Below are 12,679 nucleotides of genomic sequence, written 5' to 3'. Positions count from 1 at the left end.
GTTGAGACCTGGAACTGGCTCGCATCGCCCCTACCCCCTCGCAGTCACTGGAGGACCAGCTCCACACCAGTAGGTGGCAACACGTAAATAGTGTGAAGCTTGTAACTGTTATTTAGCAATGGCGCTCACTTACCAGTAAAACACAAGAGCTGAAGAAACAGCATGCAGCATGAAACTATATCCATCTGAAAACATGCAGTCTCCGGTGTGAGGCCTTTACAGTGTCTCAAAGCCGACGTGTGTAGTAATAAATCCACATCCAGTCAGTCTGCTGTGTCCATGTAAAGTTGAAGCCAAACTGATAACATGAACCAAACTCCACCCTGGACCGAGGTAATTGCCTAATGTCAGTCAGAGGATCATCTGTGTGTTCTGGTTCATTTGCATTCACATTTGTTTGGAGTTATATTTGAACAAGGCTCAGTGTTGATGCTCCTTTAGTTTAGCTGCAGTCTTTTGAGCTGTCCAGCGGCTCCTGGTGTAGGCCTATGCCATACCATCGGGTGTGTCTAGACCTGTGTAAAGCCCAAAACGGCCTGGGTCCATTGTAATGGAAACTCTCCCCAGGTGGGGGTGAGCCCCTCTGTAACTGTTCTGTGCCAATCCGGCCCCAAGCGAACCAAGTACATCAAGAGGAGCAGCTGAGCTGACTCGGGCAGATAACAAGGTCCAGATGCCTGAGATGTTCTGGGCATGTCCCACTGGGAGGAGGCCCTCATGAAGACCCAGGACACACTGGAGGGTCTCTCGACTTGGATCTTCCCAGAAGAGAAACAGATGTTAACTATGCTAAGTGAATGGTCTAACCTGTCATATGCGCTTTAACATTCCACGCAATGCAATAACGCAAGCATAGTGCACTTTTAATTTTATTGATATTATAGTAAAAACATTGAATAATGGGAAAACATACAGTGAACATATGAGTCAATTACACTTTCTTCCTCTTTTTACATTATAATCTATTTCATTTCCGTGCTCATACTAGAAGGTGTTTTCTCTGAAGGTTCAAATGTGCGACCTGGACTAAGATCCATCATGAGCACTTCCTATGTCCATGGCTGAAACATGAGCATGACATTTACATTATATAAACCTCTGTCAGTGGAAATGTTTCAGTTATCCTCCTCTGGGTCCATACATTTTCCAAACTCCAAATGCTTTTTTTATGCCAAAAACACACTCCAGGACAAGTTCCACCTTCACAAACCTTTTAATGTGTTTCTGGAGACCTATTACTCAAATGACACCTACGCATATGTTTGGGTGAAGATAAAAGGTGCCAACACGCAGAGGTCAGAGTTCATATCTTCACCTGGTTTAGCGCTTGCTTGTTTGGCTAGACTAAAACTCATTACCGCCTCTTTCCCACTCACCCCCGTGCGTTATAATGGGTTTCTGTCTGTCAAAAGGAAAAACACATTCTCGTGGTCTGCAAATTCTTCCGGAAGGTCCCAATAAAATCTGGTGTGGAAATGAGTCTGCAGCAGTTTCAACATGGTCGTCCGTCTGCTCTGACATCAGGCCTGTGCAATGTGGGGAATTTTGCATCCTAGATAAAGACGTCATGGCAACAACAAATCTAGTTCTTCGGGATTTTTTGCCAGCTTACTGTCAGCAAACAATGAGTAAACAAACCTTACAACACAGGAGCTAAAAATACATGGGTACTTCCAAACATGATTAAAAAAATATGGGTTTTGAAAGACTTTTTATAGCCATATTTCAAATTTCCCTTGTGGATCAATAAAGTTTGTAAAGACTTTCAGCTTTCTCTTATATTATTATTATTTTCTATGGTAACAGTCCTAATTTCTGAACTTTCTGAAATCAAAAGTAAATAAAAGTTTTCAAAGTTGCTCTGTGTTTATAAAAACATATTTCTTTCGATTCACAAAATTGACTCTTGTGCGCCTTAAGCCGTGTTATAATGTTGTTACCTCCTCAAAAAACTTACCTGGAGTTGTGTTTTGTTTCATTCACATATGTTTGAGTAATTCTTTATCTTTAGTATGTCTGCATCTCTCAGGCTCAGAATGCTTTGTGCCACCTTGTGATGTCATGTAGTGGTGGTTTTTAAGTTACCTTAGTTAGCTAAACTTTTTATTCAGTAGAGATCGTCAATTCCACAATTCCATGGCTGAAATCATCCAGGCGTATGGAGTTTAAAAACACAGTGGAGCACTTCCTGTTTTACAGCATGAAATCACAAGGTGGTTTCCTGTTTGAGAGAAGCACTCAGCCTAAATAAGCAGGGTTTGTGTGTTAAACATGTGTGTAGTATGTAACTTGTATGGAGAGTCTGCTACCTGCTGGTCACTATAGATGTTCCAGAATATGGCATTAAACTTCTCCATAGAGACAAGCAGGTGTCAACACATTACAGGTCAGATTTGTAGAGTGGCAGAGAGCCCGTTTACAGTAAGAATGTGTTTCAGGGTTACTTAAACTGTAATTGAATAAATGCAAGGTACTGTATGTGTTAAAACTTAATTGGCCTGTACGGGGATTGAACCCGTGACCTCAGCGTTATTAGCACCACGCTCTAACCAACTGAGCTAACTGGCCAGGTTTTGTATGCTTTGCCAAGACTGTTTTAAGTTTTTACTAAAGTTTGAAAATTATGATGAAACAATGAGTTGCTGCTGCACATGGGAATCTTTTCTATTAGAGTTGGTGCTGAAAAACCTTCAGGGAACCAAAGGGTCGAGCAATTTGACTCTGGTTGTTTAGCTTTGGGTAAAGTCCACCACTTGCGAAAACAGACTAAAATACTTCAAAATGTCTTAGGAGATGTTTTTAAATGGATGCTTCCCAAGAATAAAATCAAGGTTGAAATGTCTTTGTAACAAAGTGTTGCTTTAACCCAGGAGTGTCAAACGCAAATTCACAGAGGCCAAAATTAAAAACTGGAACTAAGTCATGGGCCAAACTAAATATTTATTGAAAAACATCCATGTTTTCTCTTCTTTCCAGATAAGTCCAGGCAGGCCAGCTCTAATGCATATTTGCTATGATCTCGGGGGCCAAATATAATTATATCGTGGGCAAAATTTGTCCCCGGGCCTGAGTTTGACATGTCTGCTTTAACCCCTTGAAGGTCTAGTTCATGCCAGTAGAAATTGTGAAGTTTAGCTTTAGAGCATGTTTTTTGTTATAGAAGCATTCATCCAAGGTCAATTGGTTTGGAATTCCATGCCAAGATACAGTATGGAAGATGAATGCCATACTGTAAAAGTTACAGTTAACCTAGGGCTGCTCGATTATGGAAAAAAAAAATCACTATCACAATTATTTTGGTCAATATTAAAACCACGATTATTCAAACGCTTATTTTATATAGTTACATGATGCATTTATTCAGCATTTCTCTCTCAAATATCGATAATTTGCACAAAACTTTCAAATTGAAAATAAATATAGACTAAAAATATGAACCTTAGAGGAGTTTTGCGATGTATAAAATATAAAATGAAAAAAAAAAAATACTTTGAACATAAAATTGCTAATCAATATTATTAAATAAATTAATCGTTTCAGCTCGATTATATGAGTTTGGAGATCGTTTGACACAAATAAAAATCGTGATCAAAATTCAATTAACTGCAGTCTTAATTTAACCTTTCATTTTACTTTTGAAACATGACTGTGGTTTCGTCATATTTACTGACACCAGCAGATTAAGTCCTGAATCCATCTTAAGTCAACAAACCTCTGAGGGGAGGTGTGACAAACTAAACACAGACATTTGTCACAGTGACAATGAAAATAAGCGTGAGCTCAGTATTGCCTCAGAGCCTTTGGGACGTACAGTTCTGTGGCGTCCTACACGTGATGATGACATGTCAGCACAGAGGTGAGCTCAGCCCTGTGGAAAAAGCAACACACCAGCTTTGTAAGAGATGTCACATACCTTAAATACCATGGACCTGATTTCAAACACACACAGGAACATGTTTTAATTTGAACATTTAACCCCGCACACTTAGCCCTTTTACTACACCATGACAAAGAATCAACTGTCTGGGATAGTGTCATGCTCTTGTTTGATTATAATTCTTCAGTTTCTGCTTCTGTATTGTCTGAGAAATACTGTAGAGATGTTCAGCTCTTTAATGAGATCTGTTTAGTCCATTAATGTCAAAGAGCCAATCAAAATACTGGCTCTTTTAATACGTATTTACAAGACAGAAGCTGTCGTGTTCACTTACTTTATCTTCAAACTATAGAGACAAATGTCCAATGCTCACATCTGTGCACTGCAAAAGAGCTTGGCCAAAATGTTAATATATAAACTCTTAAATCTATCAGAAGATGATTAAAAGTAGTGAAATGATCTGTTCAGGCAGCAAGATAATTTTACTTAACAAATAATCTTAAAATAAACTTTCTCTAGACTTGAATTAATCCGTCTGAGAATTAGTAAGTAGAAAATAAATCTGAAAACAAGATGAATAACCTGAAAATTAGCAGTGTGTAAAATAGTTCAAACTTAGAGTGGGAGTGTGTTTACCCATTGGAATGATGCATTATCTAAATAAAACAATCCACCACAATAATAATAATTTAAACTGTTATTTTGATGCCAGATACGTTTATTTTGTACAAATCTCTCACTCGTGATGTCAACTCTGCTTCTGTGCTGCTTCCTGTTTTGGCTCAGTTTTAATCCGTGTAAAAATTAATACAAATCAGAATCAGTTCAAACTGTCCACATTAAGGAACGTTTCCAAAGAGCCGGCTCATTCATGAAGTAGTCCCATGAAACACAGACTGGGAGAGGCATTCAACTGCATGAGGTAAGACAAAAAGACTTTTGCTTATCCAGGGCTGGGTCGCAGGGACAGCAGTTTAAGCAGGGACTCCCAGACTTCCTTCACCCCGGACACTTCCTCCAGCTCTTCAGGTGGTACTTTCCTAAGCAAGCCCAGAGAAACATAGTCCCTCCAGCGTGTCCTGGGTCTTCCTCGGGGCCTCCTTCCAGAGAGAAATGCAATCAGCTGGCTCCTCTTGATGTGAAGGAGCAGCGGCTCTACTCCAAGCTCCTCCCGTGTGACTGAGCTCCTCACCCTATCTCTAAGGGAGCCTGAAGAGGAAACACATTTCGACCGCTTGCAGCTGCGATCTTTTTTTTTTTGGTCATTACCCAAAGCTCATGACTGTAGGTGAAGATAGGAACATAGATTCAACCTCTTCACCACAACAGTCCGATACAGCGACCGCATCACTACAGATGCTGCACCGACCCGCCTGTCAATCTCACGCTTCATCCTTCCCTCACTCGTGAACAAGACCCCGAGATACTTGAACTCCTCCACTTGAGGCAGGACCTTTCCCCTCAATCAGAGAGGGCAAGACATCTTTTTCCAGTCGAGAACCATGGCCTTGGATTTGGTTCAGCTGATCTTCACCCCAGCTGCTTCACACTCGGCTGCAAACTGCCCCAGTGCATGTTTACAGGTCCTGGTTCGATGGAGCCATCAGGACAACATCATCTACAAACAGCAGAGACGAGATCCTGTGGTCGCCAACCCGGACCCCCTCCGGATGTTGTTTCATTGCTTTGTTACCGTTATGTTAAAGTGAAAGTAAAACCTGTTGGAGCTTCAGTGCATTTATTAGTGCCGTGGAGCAAAGTGGAAAAGGTTGTCACAGTTTTATTTGTATTAACGATGAGAAAATGTAAATTATTTTATTATTTACATTTTTTACTGTATACATTTTTTCTTATTTAGCAGTTTTCACCAAACAATGTGTGACATAAAGAGCAATTATCTTGACAAAACTGACTCTTGTGAGCTTTAAGCCATGTTAGAATGTTACCTCTTCATTCACACATGCTCTGCTCCAACTTATGATGTCATGAAGTGGTAGTTTCCAAGTTAACAGCTACATTTTACCTTTAGTTTATTAAATATTGACAATTCTGGGACTGAAATGATCCATATGATTCAGTTTGAGAGAGGAAATCAACCTAAATATGCAGAATTTGTGTCTTAAACATGTGTGAGTGAAACAAAACGCAACTCCAGGTCTGTTTGTGACGAGGAAACGACATTATAACATAGAAAACAGAGTAATACGGGCCCTTTAAGACGTGGCTCGAGTGTAAAAAGAGTGTGTAGAAGTATGTGTTACTGAGCACAGGTCCGGACAGGTGGAGCATGTGTGTGAATGTGTGGAGAATATCTGTGCTAAATGCTTTTTGGATGCCTCGGCTAAGCTGCATTTGCACGGAAGAGAGAGAGAAAGAAAGAGATGGGGAAAGCAGAAGATTGAACAGATAAAGAGGAGGAGGGAGGATGAGTAGGAGGGGATTCTGGGAAGAGGGAGTAGATAGACACGGCTCATTAGGAGAGTTAGGGTAGAAAAATAACAAAACGGGGCAAAGATTTAGAAGGAAATTTGAAAAACATGCTTTCTGAGTGAGCAGTGTCGCCTCTTTACAGGATCTGACCCCTAACTTGACCTGTTAAAAGCCCTGCGGTCAATTTTTCCCATGTTTTTGAGCAAAATGTGTCTCGCCCCAGTAAATATATATATTGTATAAGCAGCTCTCTGTCAAAGGTCAAGTTTTTCACATTTTTAAGACAGGAAAAATCAGGTACACATTATAGATAGAGGTATGTTCCATGGGTGCTCTTCTGGCTCCATTGATTCTGGTTCCAGTTCACTTTCTACTGAAAAACGTCACTCCTCTCATTTTGGGTCTTAAAATGTTCGTATTAACCCTCTCTATGTGAATCTGGGGTTTTTATTTCTCTATTTTGCTCATAAATAAAGATAGATTTAGACTTAGACAAACTTTATTGGTCCACAAGGGAAATTATTTGGACACAGGAGCTCACACATCACAATATAAAAATAATAATAACAAAGAGTAAAAATATAAATGGTAATAATAAATTCTAACTAAGTAGCAAAAAGATAACAACAGACTGGACATATAGACATAATTATCTATATATATTTTTTAAAAAGATACGAACATTAATAACAGACATAACAGCCGCATCCTTTCCCCAAGGTCACTCCCACTAGTGTTAAGGAAGGCCAGGAAGGAAAATCTAAATAAGAAACTCGGCTCCAAATTTGCCCCAATAACCACAAGCCTCGATGAGCTTCATTTGACTGGATCCGAACACTATGGGTGACATCACACTCATTTAGTCCACTTCTTTATACCGTCTATGGTCTGGAGATATAGGGCAGGGGTTTAGAACCTTTTTTCTCCAGTGAGCTCCCTTTACAAAACAAAAATGCCAGAAAGCTACCAATTTCAGCGGTCGCAAAAAAACAGAGTAAATATAAGAGCCACGGCGAGCCTTAGATGGTAAACAGTTAGACGCTTATAAAACATAAACCATTATCTATTTATCAGTGCACCAAGTTATGCATCAAAATCATACATTTACAATGGTAATAAATAAACAAATATATATATATATATATATATATATATATATATATATATATATATATATATATATAATATATATATATATATATATATATAAAGATATGAACATTAAAAATAGACAAATCAGCTGTATTCTTTTCCTAAGGTTGCTCCCACTAGTGTTAGCAACAGGTAAAACTAAACTATGGAGTAAGAAAGCTGTCAAAAATATTTGTGCGCATAAAATAAAAATCCATGCGTATTTGGGAAATCCGTGCATATTTGGCTGTAGTTGCGCATAAAATAAATATTTGTAAACTCTCAAATGAGTTGAACGGGAAATTGCACCTATATGTTAGATAACATAGTGGTAGCCAGTTGGCTAACATCCGACGTAATGTTATCCCAGGGCTAATTAGCAAATATCAGGTTCTCTGTAGACTACAGCCACAGCGAGCATCAGTCAGTCTTCACTTCAGCTGCATTTCTCGCATGAAATGCCACCAAAAGTTCCTCAGGACGCTGAAATGTCCCAGTTTACACCAAACACTACCAAACTGTCCTGGTTACAGACGTCACAGCTAATGAAATGTTACACATTACAGTTTAATGCAGCTTCCAGCATCAATTAATGTTCGTGTTTACAGGCAACACCTTGGTATATATACAGTATTTACTGGTAAGTATAACGTCACTGTGACGTGGATGGATTTGCTCATTATAACCCATTATAACTCATGTATAAATCATTGTCTGAAATGCAGCTGAAGTGAAGACTGACTGATGCTCGCTGTGGCTGTAGCCGTGAATGTTTTAATCTAAACATACAGAGAACCTGATATTTGCTAATTAGCCCTGGGATAACGTTACGTCGGATGTTAGCCAACTGGCTCCACTATGTTATCTAACATATAGGTGCAATTTCCCGTTCAAAGGAGGTGTTTCTACACAATATTATACAGCAGCGTTCAGTTCCCGACACTGGACAGTTCCAGGAGCAGAGGACGTGCAGTGTGGAGCAGGAGGATTATGAGAGCTGATCTGGAGGTGAGACTTTTCAAAGATTTGATATGTTTCTCTGGCCTAGAATGTCATCATTGTTAAAACATGTTTGTAGTGTTTTATTTGAAATTAAAGGAGTTAATGTCAGGACTGTTTCCATAAAACAAATTGTATTTGACCGTCCATCTACAAAAGTGTGACAGTTGTACTAAGATTTGAATGTGAGAGTGACGTCCAGAGCTCTGCTGGAGCTGTGGTGAAGTTCATGAATGTTACAGCTGATGTTTCAGAAAAAAGGAAGATGTTTGAGAACCAACAAAACAGACCACAGATGAACAAAGTAAGTAAACCAACTAAAATGATTTTAAAAGATTTTTTCAAAATGAACTTCCAATTGAAACAGTTATCGTGTTTCTACAGGGTGATGTGGCACTAGGAGACTTTATACCAGATGCCCTACCTGTTACTGTGTTTAGAGGAAGAAAAGCTGCACATGGTGAGTTTTGTTTCTGATGTACAGTTCTGATGTTCATGTGACTCTGTTCTGGTCCATTATTGTATTAGAGAGTAATAAGTACTTTAAATGTATTAAAACATGTACAACAGAGTAGATCATCATAATGTGATCATCATGTGTTATTCCACAGAGACCAGAGCTTCTTCACTGGAATAAATCTTCACACTGTCCAGCTCCACACTGTGTGTCTCTGTACTTGTGTCTCTCTTTGTGTTTGATTCTGTTTAAGACAATACAGAACTGTGAAAAACTAAAGACTGTTTTTGTATTAATTTACAGAATTAGATCAATTTAATTAGATTATAGATACTTATACATTTCACGATAAGGTAACATAAGATAAATATGCATATTCAGCAAGATTTGATCAAATTTCATCAACATGAAAAAGTGATGTTCATGTCCTGAGGAAAACATGTGTAGAGGGGATGGAAATAAGATTCAAAGCCTAGACATAATTTCATCGCATGCAACCGCTTTCCAGAACTTTTTTACGCAAATCCAGCAACCTTTTTTTTCAGTGTAGAGGAAAAAAGTTGGAGATGCCTGCTCTAACAGGTATCTATACTTCAAACTCCACCGCTGCAGCCAAGTGTTTGTCATCAGAAACACGGGGCTTAAATCTGGGAGGTTTTTCTTGATGTCCTCAACTACTTAAAACAGTTTAGTTTGTGAGAAGAGGATGTAGTGTTTAGTTCCTGCTGTGTAAAAAAGATGTATCTCTATGTCTCTATCATTACATTCCACTTTGAACAAGTTCCTTAGTCTTCCTGTTCATATCATATATTTATATTGAATAGCAGCAGTTGTGTTACATACGAGAGATTGGGGAACATCCAGAAGCCACTTTACAGAACTAACACACAAAGTTCCCATTTGACACGGGTTTAAATTTAATAATGTTCCTCCATAAAGTCAACATTTCCCTTAGACATTTGGAACTATTTTTCTGAGATTTCTGGCCAGTTAAACGACAGAGAAATTATGTTGTAGACTTCACATGCTTGACTCTTGGCGCAGTATGTCAAATGATGTGGAAATTGTCACTCACATGTTCTGCCCTGAAGGGTTCACGACCAGCAGTACTGGGAGGTTAAGATTCAAACATGTGGAAGTAAAGACATGTTTTTTAAAGCTTTGCCAGGAATGTTTCAGCGTACGACATTTAACTTATCTTATCTTTGGAGTAGTCACCTGCTTGTTTCCATGGCGAACATTTCACCCAAAGAATGATGCACCTTTTAGACAAATTTGATAATATTGTTAATGGTTGCCTTTTTTCAAGGCTCTCAAAGCACTTTACATCAAGGAATGACTCACCCGGTGTACACAGACACTGGGAGCAAGTTGGGTTACTGTAATTTCCGGACTATTGACCACACCTGAATATAAGCTGCAGGTGTTCACGTTGTCAATAACGTTTTCAAGTTCGGGCAGTCTGCTTTTATTGCCTCTGAAAGTTTTTGTCATCCTTTTGCATTGAGTCAGTTCGTCACGCTGCCGTCGCCAACGTCTCACCATCGACTCACTGATGCTGAGCTCACGTGCAGCAGCTCGATTTTCTTCTTCCACAGCCACATCAATCGCCTTTAACTTAAAAGCTGCATCATCTGCATTTCTTCATGTGTTTTACATGAGGAGGGTGAGCGCATGAAACACTAAAATAACAGTTCAAAACATAATCAAACGAGCATCTTCCTCGGCGCATCACCCTCGTCTCTGCTGTGCATGTCTCCTGCAGAAAGAGCTGCTGGCCTGTCTGTATCATGTCAGTGTCTCGAAAGATTTCAGCAGATTTCAGGCTCTCCCGGGGGCAAGGTTAGTTGTGCCAATCAGGTCTGAGTGGATGTCTGGCTACTGAATTTTGAGATGTTTCTACTCATCATTTCCGTACCCACCGTGCATGGATTGTAACTTTCGGGGTTCTTGAAAACCATCTAGAGCAGGGGTTCTTTTTGACACTGAGGCCCAATTTTTCCAGTGCAGAGTGGCCCGGGGCCCATTAAATAACAGCACTGTATAGCGGTTCTAAAACCAACTAAAATTTGAGGAGCTCTGGTTAGAGAAAATCTCCTCAAGCAGAGGTCCGGGACATCATAATGTCTAACTTATGTTAAGACTGTGATACAGAAGCAGCCTCGTTTTATTCATGTCTGAATGTACAAACAATAGACTGTCAAATCAACAAAAATACAAACTAAAAACATTTCAACAAAATGTATTGTTTACACTGAAACACACAGTAGTCCTACATTAGATATAGGGCTGCAGATTAAAATTAATTAAAGAAAATAATTAAAATGGCTAAATTGTGCATCTTAAAACAACGTGCTTAATTTCAGGGTAAAAATAGCAGCTTGAGTTTCCCTTTTTCTTGAGCTTTCACATCTCAACTTAACAGTCTCAAAACATTTTTCTATACATATCTCAAATCCTCTTGCCTCTGTCTGTGTTCAGAGTCGCCTTGGAACGCGCACATTTGATTGGCTACGGAGCGTCAGTTTGTTTGTTCCTTGGTCCATTAATACAGTGGTGTAAAGTTTAGAGTCTAAACTGAACAGGCCTTATTCAATTGATTCAACTTATAAAATGAACTGCTTTTAGTCTCGTGTGAGAAATGTCACAGTCGGACTAGATCTAAACCAGAGTGGTGACCCGGCGGGAGCAGCTCTGGATCAGGCCGGGCTCAGAGGAGTTGGAGCGGGCTTTTAGGATTCCCCATTTTGTTCGTGCTCGTGCTGCGTTCACTGCTGCTCCTGCCGCTCCTGCTGCACCGCTGCCGCTCCTGCTGTGCTGCTGCTGCTCCCGTCGCTCCTCCTGCGCGCCGCTGCTCCTGCCGTGAACGCTGCAGCTCCAGTGTCCCCGCCTGCAGCAGCTTCAATCTTCTTCCCGAACGATGTCGCCATGGCCTCCACTGACGATATTGTGTCTGCTCCTTTTAGGGTTCCTGCTCCACCCCCCGCCTCCTGCCGCGCCCTCCGCTCTTGCCGTGCCCGCTCCTGCACACATCCAGAACAACAGAAGAAACAACAAAATCCGGCTCGGTGTTTGCAGTTTGACAGAGAGCGAGAGACGAGGGGATGAAGAGAGAGAGACAGACGTGATGAAGAAGCACAGACAGATCCCACCCCCCCACTCCCGATCCCTCTGCCATAAATAAAATCTGAAACTGGACTTTGTGATTTTCATTTTTCATTCAGGTAAAAATTAAATAAAATTTGAAGCGTCTGGGCAAGAAAAGAACAGTAACATGAATCTGATATCAGCAATACATTTTTTTTTAAAAGTCCTGGTTTAGACCTGGTTCAGTCCTGGTTTAGACCTGGTTTAGACCTGGTTTAGACCTGGTTCAGTCCTGGTTAGTCCTGGTTAGTCCTGGTTTAGTCCTGGTTTAGACCTGGTTTAGTCCTGGTTCAGTCCTGGTTTAGACCTGGTTAAGTTCTGGTTTAGTTCTGGAACCAGCACATGGAGGATGGAGCCTCTGGACCAATCTGACCAACGCGCTCGGAAGACGGCATCTTGAGGGATTGCGCGCTACAGTGAGTGCTCCTGTGCCTTTAGCGCTGTCAACCGAGCTCAGAGCTTCTGCTCTGGGCTGATGGGCGGTGAGTTTGTACAAAGTTCTATATGCTGCTGTTTTATGAGTTCATGGTGATAACTTGCGGCGTTAAATAAGAATAATTTGACACGTCAAATTGAATTTGACGCGTCAAATAACAATTTGATGCATCAAAGAAGGTGTTAACGAGTTAAATATATGC

The 12,679-nt window shown here is 40.2% G+C and overlaps 1 non-coding gene across 1 annotated transcript; it reads right to left on the bottom strand.

Annotated features, from left to right (window-relative positions):
• Positions 1–2,494: 2,494 nt before the first annotated feature.
• trnai-aau (transfer RNA isoleucine (anticodon AAU)) lies at positions 2,495–2,568 on the bottom strand. Its single transcript has one exon. It is a non-coding gene; the product is annotated as a tRNA-Ile (tRNA).
• Between the last annotated feature and the right edge of the window lie 10,111 nt (positions 2,569–12,679).

Source organism: Boleophthalmus pectinirostris, unplaced genomic scaffold (genome assembly GCF_026225935.1).
Source record: "Boleophthalmus pectinirostris isolate CB_2022bp ecotype Guang Dong unplaced genomic scaffold, ASM2622593v1 HiC_scaffold_2, whole genome shotgun sequence".
Taxonomy (NCBI): domain Eukaryota; kingdom Metazoa; phylum Chordata; class Actinopteri; order Gobiiformes; family Gobiidae; genus Boleophthalmus; species Boleophthalmus pectinirostris.
Note: the sequence above shows the minus strand (reverse complement) of the source record. Positions and strands in the feature narration are given on the sequence as shown.